Genomic DNA, 5515 nt, shown 5'->3' on the forward strand with positions numbered 1-5515 from the left:
TGAGTTTGTATCTTCCTTCAGTTTTCTCTACACATAATGGTTTGTGTAAAAACTTGTTTATGATCTCGTTCTCTATTTGTCAACTACAATCAAATAATGACAGCTACCTGGAGACACCATCAGTCTTGGGGTCAGCTGCTTCCCCAAGCAGCAGGCAGACTGATGCTCCAGCAGATGACCTATGATCCAAGAATTCAATCTCCATGAAAAAAAGAGACCAACCCAATGATCAAGCTCTGCAGTGAAACCCCAGAGGGGCTTTTATTCTGGAAGTTGTTACAAGTAGTTCATAACCTTTGTACTCTAGACACTCATTCAAACTACCTCACCACTCTGTAAGCCAGGGGCTAAGGATGCTCGAAGGCATGAACTTTCTACCCAAACAAGGGATTGTAAACATTTGGGGGAGGCATGGTGCTACTGCTAAAATAAACCATAAAAAAGGATATTAGCCAAGACACTTTTATTCAGGGAGCCTCTCTCAGTTCAGAGAACCTAATTTCAACTTCAACTCTTGTACTCAAAAGCTAGGTCTCAATGAGCAAGAGTCTTTAGAGCGCTGGTATTTTCAAGTTTTGTCAGCATTCTTCGGTGCTAATAAAAAGTATATTTACGAGATTTAAATGAAGAAGGATACAATAGGATAGAATATTTTTATACTTTAGTATGGGTCAAAACAGTGCTTTCTATTTTTTAAATTGTAAATGAAACGCAGGGAAAAAGCACATATAAAGGGGAGTTGCTACTCAAATTACTTAGTACTTAGCATTTCTGCTTCATCCTAATTTGGCTGTTTTAATTTTAATCGTCAATTGAGTTCTAGTTTTTATTAAGAGACCTTACTTCTGTCAGGTTCAAAGATGTTTTGACTACAAATTCAAATTAGGTTATTTGATCCTAGACTGCAAAAAGCCTTTTCTTCTTTGGGGAGAGAGGGAGAGTATAGAAAGGATTCTCCGGGCTCTTAAAACTGGTGTAAATAAAATCAGAAGGGGAAGTGGGGAGTAAAATTGGGTCCAGTTTGCTTAAACTGAAGAAAATAAAAGAATACATTTATTCTAAAGCTCAAATTTAATTAAAATAAAATTTTACTCTAAACAGTTACTTGAAGAAGTAAAGTTGTAGAAAATAATAATGTTATACTATTTAAATTTTAATAACCTCTGGATGATCACTATGAATATTTTATTTTTTTATAAATCAATTTATTTTTATTTGGGGGGAGGTAATTAGGTTTTTATTTATTTATCTTTAATGGAGGTACTGGGGATTGAACCCAGGACCTGGTGCATGCTAGGCACACACTCTACCACTGAGCTATACCCTCCCCTCAATGAATCTTTGAAGTTGTATGATTTGAACACATCTAGTTAAGAAGTCTTTGGGTGTAAATCTGCCATCCCACCAGATGCATCATCAATTGCTAACAGTCAGGAGACTGTGAATCTTCCAATGAAGGATTCAATATAATTGTTGAACGTCAGATGCTGGATATTTTACTATGACCATATGATGAGGTAGAATATATATAATTAACATCAAGTTGATACTTGTTTTTAGAACTGTTAGTTAAATGTAAAGCACATAAGCATAAAAGAGATAGAAGGCATCGGTTAACTAGAAATTCAAGGAGACCATGCCTTTAACGTACAGGATGTGAAAAACCTTCTACTGAGTAAAAAATATTACCCAAAGACTCAGTTCACACAAAAAACCAAACCAGACCAAACCAAACCAAGCCACTTGTTATGTCTTAAGCATGTTAATCTCCAAGTCACTGTACCAAATTTTTACAGGCGTCTTTTGGTATCTCTTATAATAAAAATGCCTTTGAACAATATTTATTGTTCAAATATTTATTGTTCAGAAATATTGATAATAGCAAATTTTCAATTGGGTAAAATAGACATAAAATTTACCATTTTAACCATTTTTAAGTGTACAGTTCAGTGGCTTTAAGCACATTCACATTGCTGTGCAACCATCCCCCATCCATCTCCAGAACTTTTTCATGCTCCCCAAACCCATTAAACGATTCCCCATTCCTTTCTACCCCCAGGCCTTGGTAACCTCTATTCTACTTAATGTCTCTATAAGTTGGACCATTCCAGGTCCCTCATATAAGTGGAATCAAATATTATTTGACCTTTTGTGTCAGGCTTATTTCACTTATCATAATGTTAATTTTTAAAATGTAAATCTTAATTATCCAATACGGAAAAAGAAAAAAAAAACTTGTTACCTGGAAAATATAAAGATGACACCATTCCCAGAGGACAATATAACCATCATAGGCCACCCACTCACCTTTTCAAAAATAATTTTTGTCTTCTATAAAGAAAACTTGGGTTTCAGCATCACTTCGCCCTTCAAGGGCTCAGACTCCAGAATCTTCCTGGACAAGCCATGTTGTGGTCTACTTCTTGCCCGGAAAAGAAAGTTACACCAGCTATCCTAAGCCACCCTTCGCTGCACCACACACCTGTTCAGACAACGGGTCAGTTAAACAAGCAAAATAACAGCTGAGAAAGCCAGGTCAGCTCCCCTCTGATCTGAAAGACGTTTACAGAGCCAGTCCCCCTTCTCTGCCTTCTTTATGTGACAACAGCAGTTGAAGTAACATGATGCCTGCCCTTCCTGTTTGAGGAGACAGCGAAAGCCCTCCTGCTGCGAGTCCACTCTCTAAACCTGGGGAAGAGGCCGCCTCGGTCCTCCAGCCTGGTCCACAAGCCTGGGTCTCCAGGGGAGAGAGGGCCCGTCCCACCATGGTTATGTTTGCTTAAGGAGCCGGGTCCACCTCAAAGAGTTAACGATTAACAGGGGCCATATTACATGTCACATTTTCTTGTCCCCATGTTTTGACTCCCAGGTATCATGAAGGAGACTTTTTTGTTTTCTGATCTTCCTTAAGTTTCTCTTCAGTTGGGCCCGAAGGCTCTGAAGGCAAAAAAAAAAATACACAAACCGAATGGATAGCCTTGCAGTCTTATGACAGGTGAAATCTGAATTTTCTAGAAAGATTTTTTTTAAGTTATTTTAGGTTTTCTGTCATTCACAGCTGAATCTATTCTTAACTGATACACTGAACCTAAATTATCACTTACAAGATTCTTAATTGTTTTTATTTTACTCAATTTTTTTTTTTTTTTTAAAGTTTATACCTGGTTTGCCATGCACTGAGAATCTTGAGTTTCTTCTTCTTCTTCGGTGCTTTTATTTATTTTGTTTCTTTTTAAAAATTTTTTTTGGTTTTATCTATTTTATTTTATTTTATTTATTTTGGGGGGGGAGGTAATTAGGTTTATTTATTTATTTGCTTATTTATTTATTTATTTAAATGGAGGTACTGGGGATTGAACCCTGGACTTCCTGCATACCAAACACATACTCTACCACTGAGCTATACCCTCCCCAACAAGAAATCTTTTTGAAAACTGACACTACAGGTATAGCAGTAAAACCAACAAATCAGATGCAAAGATTTTATGAGTGTACCTTTTCTAAAAATATGTTTTTATGCATTTTTTTCCGAGTACAACTTATCATTGGATTATAAGTACAAAAAGTATACAATTCTTTCTTTAAGGATATGACTTTTTAAAAGTGTTTTCCTTTACATGTAACTTCAGAATAGTGCTTCTCTCAACAGCTTAGGTGTGAGTATATTGGTTTGCTCTATTTTACCTCAAGGAAGAAAACAGAAAGAATGAATGACCAAAATCCACCTATGTAATGACTCTTATATGTTTTAGAAGGTGTAACTCTGTAAGAAATTTATTAATAAACAACAACAAGGCCCTACTGCATAGCACAGGAACCTATATTCAATAGCTTACAACCTGTTATGAAAAAGAATATGAAGAAGAGGATATATGTATAACTGAATCACTATGCTGTACACCAGAAACTAACAATATTGTAAGTCAACTATACTTCAGTTTTTTAAAAAAGTAATTTATCACACAAAATCAGCAAGTCCATATGTTGGTAGAGGGAAGTTTTGTCTTGGTAGGTGAAATGGATGAAGGTAGAAAACCTAACAAGCATGGAAAGATGACAGCTCAAGAATATACATTATTTTCTTATCTGTTTTTGCAAAATAATTTTAAAAATTTTTAAAGGAATCTCAATACTTTATATCTTTAAAGTACCATAAATAATCCTGGTTAAAATATTTCCTGTGTGTAATAATTCTCTTTTAGGCTTTCATTTTAATTTTAATAAAGCTTTCTCATGCTCTCTTAATCACACAACTTCAGAATTCTGTATGGAAACTTAGAGCTAATGTAGTATAGCATCACAGTATCCAAACAATTTTTTTTTTTTTTTAGTAGTGGAGCCACCACTGATGAGCATTTTTCCTATTAAACCTGCTGGAATCTTACAGTGCTCTGAACAAATGAACAGATAAAGCAGAAATCTGGTTGAGATGGCAACCTGAGGGTCAAAGGCCCATACCTGAGAACCACGGTGTATCAGTCCAACCCCCTCACTTTACAGAAGTGGAAACAGAGGTCCAATAAGGTTAGATAACTTCTCCAAATTCGCATCACACCAGCATCAGAGTTGAGACTATAAGCCCACACTTTACTCGTGCCATCTCCTAACTTACTCTCCACCAAATCTTAACAATTTGGGATTTCAGATAATTCATTATTTTGCGCTTGTAGGAGAACTGAAGAAGTGGCACAAAGATTACTGTGTGAGGGGAGAGGGAAGTGTGTGTTTGAAATTCCTGATCACCTCAATTTGGGTTACCAAGGTCAGAAGGGCAAGAAATAAAGACAGAGAATCAGGAAAAGGAGGATGCAAACTGAATTGAAGGGTAAAGGCAGTCATTCATCCTTCTTTCCTATATTCATTCACACAGCAGTTATCACAGACTTGGTGCCAGGTACAGAGAAAGATGCCAAGATAACTTAGGACATTGTTTCTGTGTGCAAGTTTCCGATTTGGCAAGGTACTGCGCATGTGCACGTGCGCATGCGCCCTAGGCTGGATGTGCTGCTACAAAGGCTATTCAGGAGAGGCAGAGAGGAAAGCGCAATATTGGACGGGTGACCAGGAGAGGGTGACGGAGATGGTGTCATCTAAGCTGAGCCTCAAAAACTACGCTGGGGGATGGTGACGCCTAGGATGGATCCCAGGAGCCAAGGCTGAGAGCAGAGGTGGAAAGAAAGGGCAGGGTGCAGTCCTTTCTCCCGTCTTCTCTGGCTGAAACGAAGGCCTCCTACAGACGTGTGGGAAGTATGTCTGGAAAGTTACTTTGGCCAAGACTTTGAAGGGGTGGGGAGAAGGGAGAAAAGATGTAGCCAGGAGACAAAGTGAAGACCAAGGCTTCAGACTGGGGTAAAGAACTGGGAAGTAAAGGATGTGTTTATTTACCAAAGGGATGAAAGGAAGATGCAGCCTTCTAGAAATAAGATATATAAAATCAGATCAGCCACATAAGAGATGTTGGTAAAAGGAGGTTATGGATTTCAACGGTTGTTGCCAAGCCCTCTGTGGAAATCAT

The sequence above is a fragment of the Camelus dromedarius genome, chromosome 6 (genome assembly GCF_036321535.1).
Source record: "Camelus dromedarius isolate mCamDro1 chromosome 6, mCamDro1.pat, whole genome shotgun sequence".
NCBI lineage: Eukaryota > Metazoa > Chordata > Mammalia > Artiodactyla > Camelidae > Camelus > Camelus dromedarius.